Source organism: Lampetra fluviatilis, chromosome 11, assembly GCF_964198595.1.
Source record: "Lampetra fluviatilis chromosome 11, kcLamFluv1.1, whole genome shotgun sequence".
In the NCBI taxonomy this organism is placed as follows: Eukaryota; Metazoa; Chordata; class Hyperoartia; order Petromyzontiformes; family Petromyzontidae; genus Lampetra; species Lampetra fluviatilis.
This window is the reverse complement of record NC_136285.1, coordinates 6,874,384-6,889,569: the sequence shown is the minus strand read 5'-3', so window position 1 is coordinate 6,889,569 and position 15,186 is coordinate 6,874,384. Positions and strand designations below refer to the sequence as shown.

The 15,186-nt window shown below is 47.6% G+C and overlaps 1 protein-coding gene across 1 annotated transcript in view; it reads left to right on the top strand.

The window, feature by feature from the left end:
- LOC144934894 (uncharacterized) overlaps positions 1–15,186 on the top strand; it is a 56,042-nt gene that overhangs the window by 38,381 nt on the left and 2,475 nt on the right. The window lies entirely within an intron of this gene.

Sequence of the window (15,186 nt, the reverse complement as noted above, 5' to 3'; positions counted from 1 at the left end):
GGGGAAGGAAACTCAATGAACATTAATCAATACGAAACATTCATACGTGATATGAAACTAAAAAAATAAATAGGTATGTTCACTGCATATTGAAAATACTAGAAGTATAGAAATCAACAAACACTTACACATGGTTTAAACATAAGAAATAACACTTACACGTGGTTTAAACATGATAAATAATTTAAAGAAATATTTGTAATGTCCAATCCTTCAGAAATCTACTGCTAGAAGGAATTGTGCTCACTCGTTTCAGTCACGGACGTTGTCTGTCCACACATCACCAAACGCCGTCCCAGTGCTGGGCTTTGAGAGGGGGCCTGGGACAGGTTCAGATGTCACTCGGCACTGACTCCCGCTGTGGCCAGCGCCGACCACTGCACCACCACTCCACCCCGGAGTCGTGATAATGATTTTTAAATTAAAACGTTCTTGAACAGCCACCGTGTGTTAACAGCTGCTAAAAACATTTGCATTCATGAATGCAAATGAGCGTTGCAATCGGTAAGATTAAATTTGAACTGACTTGACCCCAGGAAATGTATTTTTGTCCGAATGTGTCTTCATTCCCCGTTTTATAAATGCTTCCCCCACTTCTGATCCACCCACCCCATCATCTTCATCTGCGGACCCTTTTCAGGCCGTGATCCTAGGGGGTTGGTCAATACCACCTGCAGTGGAACATGCCACTCGCATGCATCATGGGGGCACTGTGCACTGTCTGTTTTCTATACACACTGCACACTTATCCTCAGATACCATACATCTTTGATTATCATAGTGTTATATTCCCTTCAAAAGCGATATTGCCTGAAATTACCCTCATAAATTCGACAACAGTGACCTTGCTATCATATATATTTATCATTGAACTTGTGTATGGATACATATTTTATCTAGAGATAACATTTCACAAAAGACGAGTTTAGCATTTGCCACCAAGAAAGGTACGAAAAGATAAGCCATATATTTTGGCAATATGACCCAAGCCCCAAATGCTAAGCATGTGTGAATAAAACGTATCTGCTTTACAATTACAAGTCGGTGGAGCTGTGGTGCTCACTATAGCCTGAGCCTGGCTACATCAGCTCCACTCCCGGCCACAGCTAACATTCGTGACGAGTGATATCTCAACAAATACACCGCTGTAGATGGACAGGTATCACTAGATTTACGAAAGGGATGCGTTCGTTAAAAAGCACACGTTGAATTTCTTTTCCTAAATCGGAATCGACTTTTGCCATTAATGTAAATACCAACAATTTAGGGATGTGTTTTGCACAGCCATTCCAACTCTCCTCCTACATATTCACCTATATCGCTTTTGACAAAACAAAATAATCATGAAGAACACACACATTAAAACGATTGAATCATAACTAAAAGTAAATAATTTTAGTTTTATCTTTTCAAGGAACTCACCAAAAGATCTGCATGTTGGAAAGACAGGGAAGGTGATGTGGAGGCCGTTGCTGTTGTACTGCAGGGATACGGTGACGCTGCCGCGGATGGATGACGCAGCCTCCTGGGTGCTTCTTGTTTCATGACCTTGTGGCGCGTGCCGTGAGACATTTCGTTTCGATTTCGTACGTCGAAGGGTGTCCATAGTTCATCAATTGCGTGCACGCGCAATTCCGTGAAACCAAACTTTCGCAAATCGAGGGGTACTACCTGTTATACCCAGGGGTGGAGTGGTGGCGCAGTGGTTTGCACACTCCGACACCGTGATACCAGTAATCTGAGTTTGATGCCTGGCCACGGCAAACATCCGTGATTCGTGATATCTGACCTAGTTCTGCCCCCCCCCCACCCCCGGCCAACCCTCGCACTGACCAGTATGGTGAAGTATGATTCTAGATTTGAAGCTTTCGTGACTGCAAGGATTCATACTCTTAGCTTTTTTATTTCTTTTTTTTTCGGTAAAGTCACGTAGGTAAAAAATGAAATAAAAATTAATAAAAATAAAAGAATAAAAAAGAATAAAAATCTCGACGTTTCGGAGGCAACACAAGCTTCCGTCTTCAGACGTCTTCAGACGGAAGCTTGTGTTGCCTCCGAAATGTCGAGATTTTTATTCTTTGTTATTCTTTTATTTGTATAAATTTTTATTTCATTTTTTACCTACGTGACTTTACCGAAAAAAAAAACTAAGAGTATGGTGAAGTATGGTCAAACAATACCCCTAGACCGACATGGCATTGAGATGCAGTGGATTGACAAAGGCCTATTTATATTATAATTTAACATTGTAGTGGGTTAATTTTATGGCAATCTTGTCACGTAGTTTTGCCAGCCATGGCCATCCATAAACAAATAAGACAGCTCTAAGCTCTCTGTTGAAACACCACAGGCCTCGGCTAAAGTCGTAAGTAAACGTCTAAGCCATTTTCTGGCTCTTTCACAATCTTAATGGTCACGCGTTTGATGAAACGCCTCTTGAAAGCAATGTTTTTGAATTGGCAAAACTTCCCTGTGGCATTTCAGTCCCAGTTAGATGTCGGGTGCCATTTAACGGCCAGAGCTAAGATCGCTGCAGCGTTGGGCTTTGCCCAGAGTGGATCATGATAAACAGCCCCCATGCAATTGGCTGCTGAACACATCTTAAAACTTTGGCTTGGAACACATTTTGAATGCTTGCTGTGCTGCTCCCTGACTCCGTGGCTGCCCTCTGAGCGGGTTAATTAGGCTTTGAGTGATTGACTGTTAGAGAGAGAGAGAGGAGGGGACTGGGTGGAAGAGGTCTGAAGGTTGGGTGGGCTCATGGGGCCAAGCCTGAGTCAGGTTACCGAGCCGGTACCGTTGAGGGCATATGTTCAATTCCCTCATTGGATCACTGGAATTTATTTAAATATATATTTTGGGTCTTTCTCCGACCTAAATTGTTATTGAAATTGTGCTATTGGCCTCGTGCTATTGTGTTAAATACAGAGCGGTCTCTTCTTCTTAGATTGAAAGTTAATTTCTTTAGAACTGCTTTGTTTGTGTTTAGTTGATTGTCCTTCCCCCGCACCTGTAATTATCACGGCTGGCTTCGTGCGGTGCCAAAGAAGTTCAACATACATACATCCATACACGTCTCAAGACAAAGAACCCATCTGGAAATCTCATAGTGCGGTTTCCTCGTGAGTCAGAGGTCAGCCGTGGAAGAGATTTTTCACAGGAACTTCATTGAAACCTCACAGCCTCTACGATTGTACATGCACCCCGATAGCATCCAAAATGATTGATTTGTGAATGTAATAATTACACATAATCTTGATAATGTTCTGACCTGTGGAATGAGTGTCAATATCAGCGCCGTGTGTGTGGCAGTTTGTAATTATGAAGAGAACTTTGTAAGTTACGTCATTCATCATCGCCATCAAACCATTATCATCACACACGATCCAATTTTGACAAAAAGTCGCTTTCGCAAGTGAGACCTCAGAAAAATGGAGTGGAAACATTTAATGATTGTAAAGCTAAAGTTCGCGGATTGCGTACCTCTTTCAAAAAAATAAACGTTTCTCCGACTGAAATTATTCGGTGAACCAAACGCCGCGCAAAAAGAACAAATAAATCCAACCGAGCTTTTTGAACATTTTTTAAACGTCCTTTTTCCACCGCTTTCAGCCTGCCATTTATTCTCATGATTTATGAAGGCCCGCCGACAATGTGTTATTCGGACTTGTTATTCTCACTTGTTCTTCACTGTGAGAGCCTCGGGCACCGGCGTTGAACTCCTACCGAGGATTTTTTTTTATGGAATCCCAAGCCGGTCGCTTGCTGTGAGCGAGCCCTGTTTTAAATGATGGGAACACTTTTCCTCTCCGTCCGTTTATCCAACCACGAAAGGGCAGCTGCCCAAAACGTAGTGGGCGGCGTTTGGTATTTTATTCAAGAACATTAAAACCATATTTACAGATCGCTCCGTGACGTCAGCAAGCGCTATTTACGGTAATTAGGTTTGCGTTGCTAAGTACAGGCATTTAACGTACCATCTGTTTAGTAGATCAGTCTTTTGTTTGTGTATGTGGGCCTATATATAGACACTAATAACCCGGCGACCCGAGTTCATCACGCCCAATAGCAGAACCGGTCCTGGACCTCCCCTAGGCTGACTCGACCTTAAATAAGTAGTACCTGGTGCATTGTGTCAACATCAGCATTGGGAACACGCCAGGCGTGGTGTTGGCCACACCACCCCCTCGTGTGACGTTCCAGCCTTCATGATTGTTCTCTAGCAGGACTTCTGTCAGCAGGCTCTATGCGATATCTTTATATATTCTAATTGCCGTTAATGGCCAGAATTTAACTTGATAAAGAAAGAACTCCAATCTGTAGGGAAGTGATGAGTGGAAATCCTGGTCAAGATTATATTATCTTCACTCTCATTACCACTACCATTATCATAATCATCATCATCACCACACCATCATCATCATCATCCCTCGAGGGTGTATAACATAAACACCACCTGATGAGGCTGCACCAGTCGGCGGGTAGACGAGAAGGAGTTTGTGAGTCGACCATCACAGGAATGTGGAATTTCCACCACCTGATCAGGGCCAGCAATGTATACTTCAGCAGGAGTTATTTAGAATTGAAATTGACATTTAGTTAATCAGACCTCTCTAACCCCAACAGCGAACAGAGAACAATTACGCTCTTTAAAGGGTGGTTCACTACAAATCAGCCAACTGAATTGTTTAAATTGTAGCCCTCATTGCTTGCAAGACTAAATTAACTGAAAGAATAAATGAGCTACGTAATGGTTTATCTCGTGCAGTCACTGTTGACCCATCTGCAAACGTCAAACTCGGCACATTCAAGAACCACGTTTGATCGCTGGTGGCTGGAACTCACGCTGAATTACGATTGCACTGGCTCAGTGCTCTGACAGAGCCCTCACGAGTTTCTTGAGAGAGAGAGAGAGAGAAGGAAGAAGCTGTATGTTCTCTTGTCACCGTCCGTTACTTTCTTGTTACCTTCCGTGCTTAATCTTGGTGCTCTCTGACCCCAGGGCCAGAGGTCGCAAACGGGTTGTGATTCCTTACCCGTACCCGGCCGCACCAGGGTCGAAAACGGGTACCCTACCCGATACCCGGCTACCCGTACCCGGCCAGGTATAGAGTAGGGTACGGGTATCGGGTACCCGATTGCGACCTCTGGGATGAAGCCATGTTGCAGGCGCGGGTGGGTTGATTCTAGGAACTTGAATTGTAAGAAGAGACAAGACGTTGGGAAATGAGTGACAAACGGTTACTCACCAGTGACTCACGGCCTACCCGTACCCGTACCCGGCCGCACCAGGGTCGCAAACGGGTACCCGTGCCCGTACCTGGCCGGGTACGGGTAGCCGGGTATCGGGTAGGGTACGGGTATCGGGTACCCGGTTGCGACCTCTGCCCAGGGCACATATGCCCCGCCCACTTATGCCCCGCCCACTACGTTCTGACACCAGGAGGCTCGTGCCACGCCCATTTTTTAAAATCTTTAAACAAGGTTGCCTTCAGTGACCTTGCCCCTTTTTCCTCCTGAAGACAATCGCTTGTGTTGTGATCGAAACGTCGTAATTTTTATTTTATTTACATTTATTTTATTCTATCCACGTGACTTTACCAAAAGAACCAAAGAATACAAAAAGAAAGAAGCGCCAAGCTGAAGAGATTGAAACCAGCATCTCAATGTTGCTGGCTCAAAACCACCGACAGGGCCGTTAGTAGCCTCCCGAGAGATACAAGACAGACACCAACCCCAAAAAGCATCAGCACGCACATCGGCCCCGCGAGCTCACTGCTCTGACACGGCCATTGTGAGCCCCTCGAGCCTCCGGGGTCACCTCCGACACAGGTGGCTTTCATCGGTCCACCGCGTGAAATATAAAGGCGGCGTTGTTGTTGCGGGTTGGGCAAGGCGGTCGGGGCAGTGGCTGCAGCGCACGTACTTGCCGTCACCCTGGGTTCCTTTTCTTGCCAGCCTGCCAGCCCGCGAGCCTGCCAGCCTGGCCGCCCGCTCCTCCACTCAACCCACCATCCCCTTCTGGAGCCACAGATCGGACGAGGGGATGAATGGGGCCCGTGAAGCGAACGTCGCCAAGTTACGCAACGCGTCACCTCACTCCGCGGTGGTGATGTCACGGCACGGATAACGTTCCCGTTGCAAAGAAGGGCGCCCGTTGTTTTTGGCAAATTAACATTAAGAAATTCACGTTGGGCTGGATAAATAAATACGAAATATTTGTGCGCACAGTGTGTGCGCTTCAGTGTGCGTTCGCGAAGGGAGTGGTGGCATAGCGGGGAGCGCACTGCACTATGGGCCTGGTGACCCATCTTCTATTTCAGTCTATGATGCACAAACAGCACTTGCGAAAGGTTTATCGAAGCCCGGGCTACCCTTAGGTTGACTCAACATCAAATACGTGGTTTAGCAGTGCAGGGCTTTAACTGAAGACTGCTAACAGCACTGGCCCCAGAAATATTTTTACCTGAGCGGAGAAGGTAGCACGCGATGTACCGAGCGAGTCACTGTCGGCATGCGTTGACCGCTTTATATCAGCGCTGGTGTCACGCTCCACGGGAAGCAAATTACTTGGTTCACCGGTGATGGGGTTTCTACATTTGTCAGTGTTTAGCACGATACTTCAGGCAGACCTTGCGCTGTGAGTAAAGCCAATGCCATTCTGGGCCTCATCATCTTTCTGGCCCAAAACGTAAGACCATTTGTTTTTGTAGCCATAAGCACGGACTCAACTATATTTGTACAACTTTTCAGCTGACTGGTCAGTGGTGCAGTCGAGGGCGACCGCGGGTGATGTGAGTTTACCCACCTCTCGCTGGGACATGGCCTGCGTTACTCACCGCTGTTGTATATGCCACTGCACGACTGCTTCTAGCTCATCTAGAACATCAGTCAAATATCGAGCTTGTCAGTCACCATTATCTGTATGCTTGAGGCGATGTTTATAAATGCATATCCACCGCATTGGAGAGTTCAGCGATTATTGCCGTTGACACTGAGCCACTTTAATTGCTGTAGCCACCCGCAGGGAATTGGCAACGAGCCCCGCAACTGCGTCTCAGCGTCGTCCATCCAGAGCAGTCGTCCACTGTGTGCCGCCGTCACAGCCAACAGCTCACGTGGACACATGAACTCTCCGGCAAAGGGAGAGGAGGAGGGGGGGATGACAGCAGACGTTCGCGTGATCTCACGCGACGCTTTCAATAACCGGTCAAGCACCACAGAGTACGGCGCAATGTTTAAAAAAACTAAAATAATCCAAAACTGCATTTATGTCCGTAAACTGTGCCTCTCGTAATAGTAAAAGAAAAGCAATTACTGCATGCAAAGTAGCGAAATCCTCTGAAGGGATTCATAGGCCCTCGGGCACCAAAATCTTGTCGAGGGAGGCGCATCTGGCAGGAGACCATCTGCCGATTTTAATGACCAACGGGAGTCATCACCACCACCACCACCCACCCCACCCCCAGCCCTCTCTCGTGGGCATTCCGCGCAGAGGACTGGGACGTAAATTACCAGGCGCCGTTCCTCCACTAAATTCGCTTTGGGCCGAAGCCAGTGGCGTCGGAGCCGTGATGAGCGGGCACGGCACGAAACGAGACGCACGTGTACCTGTGAGAAGAGGAAGTTTGTGAGCGGAGAGAGGGAGGGAGGGAGGAGGAGGAGGGCTGGGGAGAGATTACGGAGAGAGGGTGAGCGAGCGGGTGAGTGAGAGGGTGAGTGAGAGGATGAGTGAGAGGGTGAGTGAGATGGTGAGTGAGAGGGTGAGTGAGAGGATGAGTGAGAGGGTGAGTGAGAGGGTGAGTGAGAGGGTGAGTGTGCGGGTGAGTGAGAGGGTGAGTGAGAGGGTGAGTGAGAGGGTGAGTGAGAGGGTGAGTGAGAGGGTGAGTGAGAGGGTGAGTGAGAGGATGAGTGAGCGGGTGAGTGAGAGGGTGAGTGAGCGGGTGAGTGAGAGGGTGAGTGAGAGGGTGAGTGAGAGGGTGAGTGAGCAGGTGAGTGAGCGGGTGAGAGGAGAAGGCAGAGAGGTGAAGGTTTGAGCGAGGGTGCGTGAGAGGGTGAGTGAGAGGGTGAGTGAGAGGGTGACTGAGAGGGTGAGTGAGCGGGTGAGTGAGAGGGTGAGTGAGCGGGTGAGTGAGCGGGTGAGTGAGAGTGTGAGTGAGAGGGTGAGTGAGAGGGTGAGTGAGAGGATGAGTGAGAGGGTGAGTGAGAGGGTGAGTGAGAGGGTGAGTGAGAGGGTGAGTGAGAGGATGAGTGAGAGGGTGAGTGAGAGGGTGAGTGAGAGGGTGAGTGAGAGGGTGAGTGAGAGGATGAGTGAGAGGGTGAGTGAGAGGATGAGTGAGAGGATGAGTGAGAGGGTGAGTGAGAGGGTGAGTGAGAGGGTGAGTGAGAGGGTGAGTGAGAAGATGAGTGAGAGGGTGAGTGAGAGGGTGAGTGAAGGTGAGTGAAAGGCGGAGAAAGGAGCCGGAGCTGGGGCAGTGAGACGTTCGTCAGAGGGGGAAGGCGTCTGAGTGTAAGGGGCATGGAACGTGACAAGATGTTTTGGCTTTGCACACCACATAGACAAATATCCACCATGTAGCCTACATTGGGGCCGTTCATAAATGACGTCACGCACCTAGGGGGGGGGGGGGGTCAGACATTTGTGACGATGTGTGACGAGGGGGGGGGGGGGTGAGAAATGTGACGTCACATCAAAATGCGCAACTTTTAATAAATATAGACAACACGTTCTACAACATCAGTGTAGCGCCACATTAAATACGCACTGCAATGACAATAGTTTAAAGCGATTTGAAGCATGTTTTATATTTTGGGGGGGGGGGGGGGGTCAGAGCTTTGTGACGTCATATTTGAGGGGGGGTCTGACTTTTTGTGACGTCGTGTGACGAAGAGGGGGGGGGGGGGTCAAAAATCGTCCAAAATCGCGTGACGTCATTTATGGACGGCCCCATAGGGTGCTGGGGCAAGTGTAGTTGACACGCGCCACTGCACACCGACACGGTGCACGAAGGGGGGGTGGTGTGGCCACCACCAGACCAGGCCGTCTTTGTCTCCCCAGTGCTGATGTTTATTGAACACTGCAGGGAGTCGCTCATGATGCGAGGCAAACCTCGGGGAGGCTGAGGAATTGGTCACGCAGTCAGTCACCAGTCGTGCTGGCCATGGCCGGGAATTGAACTCAACAAATACGTGCGTTAACCAATACGTCGTCTTTCTCCACACACATACACACATACACACACTAATACACACACACACTAATACACACACACATACACCCACATACATACACGCACAAAGATAAAGACAAAGATCCCCCGTGTAGCCTTGACAGACTGTAGGGGCAAGTGCTGTTAGCGAGCACCTATGAAGGCCGGCATGGCCTTCATAGGTGCCACCACGCCCGGCCGCCTTTGTCTCCCAGTGGCGATGTTTACACACTGCACCAGGTCGACCTAGGGATGGCTGGTTTAGATAATCGTCACTGGGTGTTGGCCGTGAGCGGGAATCGAACTCGGGTGGCTGGGTTCGTAGCGTAGCGTAGCGATAACCACTAGACACTCACACACACACACTCATATACACACACACGACACTCACACATCCCCACACACACACACGTGACACACGACACACACACGTGACACTCACGTGACACACACGTGACACACTGTGACACACACACACTACACACGTGACACACTGACACACGTGTACGCACAGCCGCTTGAAGTGGACGCGGCACCGCCCTCACGGGAACCCGCCCCCTGCGATCTGCGCGTGCGATCTCCTCGTTCTTTAACACTCCATCTCTGCTCTCCGCAAATCCCATTTGCCAGTGCACACAGTGACCGCCTCGGGCACGTCCATGCCCTAATTTACGTGAAGGGTTTTTTATTTCTTTAATTACACTGGTCAACAAAAAAATCTTTTTTTTCTGGCCTGGACTTTTGCAGCTGTTTTAGACTAATTTCAGGGTGCTGATTCCAAATCTAATCTCAGATTTGCTCTATCACATCTCATTTGTATGCTATCGGCATACCCCATTTTCATTGATTTTACACGAAATTAACTCTGTCACTTATGATTGCAAGTTGTTGCGAGTCAGTGACTGCTTTAGTGTTAAAATATGGTGCTGTATTTTTAGGATAGTGTGTTTATAATATAATTTTATGTAGATATCCACATTTATTTAATATATTTCTTCTGCAGTTTTTATTTAAAGTGCAATATTTGATATCTCAAAAAACCTGATGTGATAGACAAAAACTGATGCCAGATTTGGAATCAGCACCCCAAAATTACCTTCAAACCGTTGGAATACCTTATGCCAGAAAAAGTGTGTTGACCAGTGTTAAACATGAGATTACATTATCTGGAATGGGTCGTGCAGCTGGCCTCGGCCACTGCCAGCGATGATAATTATCACGGCTCGGCTCTATCTCTCTCTCTCACGCAACTGCTGCTCCTGCCATTCGCTTCGTATTGTTGCTCAACAGCGTTGTGTACACTGTAGACGTGTCCACGCTGATGTTGGCGAGCCGGTGGATGGCTTCACGAGTTGCCCGATGAACATTTGAAATAGTGGCGGTGGTGTCGTCTCACGCATCAGGGCTGGCAGGCATCGGGTGCGTCTAACAGTGCAGTTAAATCATTGTCTAGAGTCTCATCTGAGCGTCAGTATCGACTTTATAAAACTGAAGGCAAACTTCGGAAGCGTCGTATTCTTGGTTCTTTCGGTAAAGTTACGTAGATAGAAAAAAAATTGTATTACTTTTTATTTAAATTTCATTAAAAAAAAAATATTTGTTATTTTAATTTTATTTTCTATCTATGTGACTTTGCCGAAAGAACCAAGAATATGAATTCCTGCAGTCACGAAAGTTTTAAGTCAAAATTTAAGGAAGCGTCTTTGAGAATCTGGGTTGTGATGACGAATCGGTTGATAGATTAATGTCTACACTTTAAAATATCCCAATAAATGCATCAAATTGTGTGTGTAAGAATATATATTTTTTAAAGCTAACGGAATGAACAAAACTGTTGAAATTACAAAAAAAGAATGGGAAACAACACAAATGAGCCTATACAATTTTTATTGTTTTTATTATCTTATCATTGTGGTGGTTGTCGTGGCCTCGAGTAGCAGCATGGGCCATGTGAACATATCACAGGCAACAAAAACGTAAATGAAAAAAAAACCAACGTGGATTCCTACACGCGCGGTTCGATGTCTGAGCAACAGGGCATGGAGAGTTGGAATTTGTCTGGGGACAGGAGGAACACTTGGATCAGGAGGGTTACAGACATCGTGGTGACTGCCAAAGCCGCTCCAAGACTGTGAAACGCTTTGCCTTTGGTAATAAGGCAGTCAAGATTTCGATTTAAAGCTTTCGTGACTGCAGGGATTCATCTTCTTGGTTCTTTCGGTAAAGTCACGTAGAATGGTAATAATAAAATAATAAAATAAAGGCGCCCTTCCCCCCCATCCAACCCAGCTTAAATATACGCTCCAAGCATGGTGCTGTTTCATTCAGACGCTGTCTCCCCGACAGACCTGGTCTTCACCTGAGGACGGCTACTTGCGTTGTGGCCGAAACGTCGTGAGAATTATTTTATAATGTTTTATTTTATTATTTTATTATTTCCATTCTACGTGACTTTACCGAAAGAACCAAGAAGAAGGCAGTCAAGAGTTGCTCTCGAAAACTCACCTTATTAAATTTGGTATTCATCCCCTAGTTCTGGCCGTGTACCCTGGTTCTGTTTATGTCCTGCTTACCACACACGGTGCATCGGGATCTACGGATGAAATGCACACCTTACAGACGTAGATTTGTATTATTACAATTATTTTCAGAGAAATGCAAATGGGCCAGGGCAGAACAGGTCACCGGAAACCCAACGAGTGGCAGCAAGACGAAAGTAGGGAACGCGCTCCAAGAGAAGCAGCCACCGCAAAGACAGATCGTGTGCCGATGGATTGTTGTATGGCAAGACCACGAGAGATGGCTACGGACTGGCGGAGGAGACCTTCATCCCGCTGTGGATTGCAGTGGGTCGATTATGGCTGATGATAAGGTTTTTAAAATGTACATTCATCAACTAATCGATGCATCATTACTCTGCTAATGTGCGGTAGTGTAGCGGTTAGCGCTACGCTGCGCTACAAACCCGGCGACTCGAATTCGATTCCCGCTCACGGTCAACACCAGCGACGATTATCTGAACGGGTCCTGGGCGTCCCCTAGGTCGACTCAGCCTCAAATCAGTACCTGGTGCGGTGTGCAAACATCGCCACTAGGGAGACAAAGGCGGCCGGGCGTGGTGTTGGCCACCTACCCCCTCGTGTTCCGTGCCGGCCTTCATAGGTGCTGCTCGCTAACAGCACTTGCCCCTGCAGTCTGTTACAGGCTACACGGGGGGTCTTTGTGTACCGTTCGTGCACACACGCAGCCACGGACCCGTGCTGTGTGCAAGGAACTTGCTGGAGGTGGCTTTTTTTGTTTATGAGGACAATAATTGGGCACCCAGTTGGGATCACTCGAGCCTGAAGGAAGGAGACAGCGCAACTGTGGAGAATTTTGCGTGGGTTTAGTGAAGTAAAAGACCCTGTCTGTGGGAAAAAAAAAAGAATTCATAAAAGACTTGAAAATGTGTTTGATTTATTCCACAGAGACATCCACAGTAGATGTGACTCATTGTAGGCTTTTTATGAAGAAAAAAAATCCAGGACTGTTTGCAGTCGTATCTTAACTTGCTGCGGCCTGTGTTATGTTAGAAAAAAAATGGAATGTTCACTTTTCACATCCATTATTTTCCTTACCCCAGCTGCCACCGAGACTCTAATCCAAGCCTTCATCGCATCCCCGGCTCGACAAACGCAACTCCCTCCTCCTTCACGGCATCCACGAATCTCCCCATCATCAAACTCCAGATGATCCAAAATGCGGCTGGCAGACAGCTCACCCGCACCCGTCAATAAGACCACATCACCCCGATCGCTCCACTGGCTCCCGATACAATCCTGGATCCATGTCAAGGATCACACTTGCCGTCTTCACGATCATTCCGTGGACTCGTCATTGCCTCTCACTCTACCCCCCCCCCTGCCCCCTGTGAACTCTATGCACCAGCAAGGCCTTTCGTCAAAGCCCCCCAGTTGGTTTAACACGTGGCAGGCTGTCACGACCAATATCATCCATAATAGAGGCTTTTTTGGGTTAGATCGCGTAAATATATATAAATGTGTCGTTAAACCCGCCACCACCCAATGCAGCCAACTAGTAAGGGTCGTCACGTAAACAGAACGTGCCAATTCGTCACTAGTACAGCACTAGTGTGTAGTAGTGTAGTGTGTAGTAGTGTAGTGTATAGCAGTGTAGTGTATAGTGTAGTGTACTAGTACAGCACCACCGGTGTGTCGGAGAGCCAAGCCACAACATTTACAATCTGAGTACGACGTTTCGCCAGCAATTGCAACTAGCTTCATCAGGCGACAGTCCAGTTGACCTCCGCTCAGCGGGAAAATGATTTTACTCCTCTGCTCCTCCAGTCGTCTGGAACTCCCTTCCCACAAACCATCCTCGCTGTTGAATCCCTGCCACCGTTTTCAAGTTCAGGCTCAAGGTCTCCTCCCTTCGTTACCTCTGCCTGTGGCGGTATTTCTCTCCTTAACATGAATACAGATCTTGATTTGAAGCTTCCGTGACTGCAGGAATCCATACTCTTTGGTTCTTTCGGTAAAGTCACGTAGTTAGAAATACAATAAAACACGACTTTTCGATCGCTTGTGTTGCGATCAAAACGTCGTGATTTGTTTTATTTTATTTCTAACTACGTGACTTTACCGAAAGAACCAAAGAGTATGGATAAAGATACATCCCCTCCCCAGGGTGTCCATGCCCCAAGTTTCCCGTTCAGCGTCTTCAGATGCAGTCGCATTTCGACGTTACATTAGTGTGATGTAAAATAATAATAAGTCTTAAGTAAAAGGAGAGAACAATGTGACATTTGCACAATTATATGCGGTTTTATTAAACACGTTTTCCTAAACGAGATTCCATTTCCACGGAATCTCACTTTTGCATGAAACGCCAAAGTTTAATTCTTCAGCCTGTGCGAAAGTGAAGCAAATCTCTGAGTGTTGAAGGCGCGACTGCGTTCTGTCACCTTGACATAATCTCCGGCAAAGAGAGACACGATCCTTTTAAGGCCGATCGGCCTGTGGCCTAAAGTAAACTGAGACGAAGGGAAACGATCAGAGAGAGAGAGATGGGGGGGGGGGGGTGGCGGGCTGAGTGTTGTTTAACGCTCAGCTGATGAGGCACACCGAGAGGATTGCCACCTCCGGGCCTACGACAACAACAACAAACCAGGGCACAACAACAACAACAAACCAGGGCACAACAACAACAACAAACCAGGGCACAACAACAACAACAAACCAGGGCACGTCGTCAGTGCCTCAATTCCGCGCCCCCCCAAAGCACACTGCGCGGAACGCACAGGGCTGCCTTGTGGGGTGGTGGTTGTGGTGGCGTGCGGGAGCGGTCGTGGTAGAATTGTTATAACGACACTAATTGTTATAACACTAATTGTTATAACGACACTAATTGTTACAACACTAAATGTTATAACAACACTCCTACAACATCAGAGTGCAGCGCCACATTAAATACGCACGACAATGACAATAGTTTAAAGCGATTTGAAGCATGTTTAATTTTCAAAATGGAAATATGGTTTTGGTGGGGGGGGGGGGCAGAGCTTTGTGACGTCATATTTGAGGTGGGCGTCTGACTTTTTGTGACGCCGTGTGACGAGGGGGGGGGGGGTTAAAAATCGTCCAAAGTCGCGTGACGTCATTTATGGACGGCCCCTGAGCTGCTGCTGGACGGACGATGGCGCGTAGGCACCCTGTCCCTCGTTCGAGGTCGGCTGCGAGCGACATTATTGGGGTGGCTGCTTTAGGTCAACAAATCGGAACAGGGTCTCGATCACCAATCCGTGAAATGCCGTCGCTGGGCAAGGCGACAGTGAAATGATGTCCTCTATTGGAGGTGACTGGGGTCGCTGAGCAGGTGAGGACAGTGTCACGGCCTGGCAACACCGATATCCTGAGTTTCAATCCGGACTTTAGCCACCATTCATTAAACCGCGGTCTCATGTGTAGTGAGTTGGTGG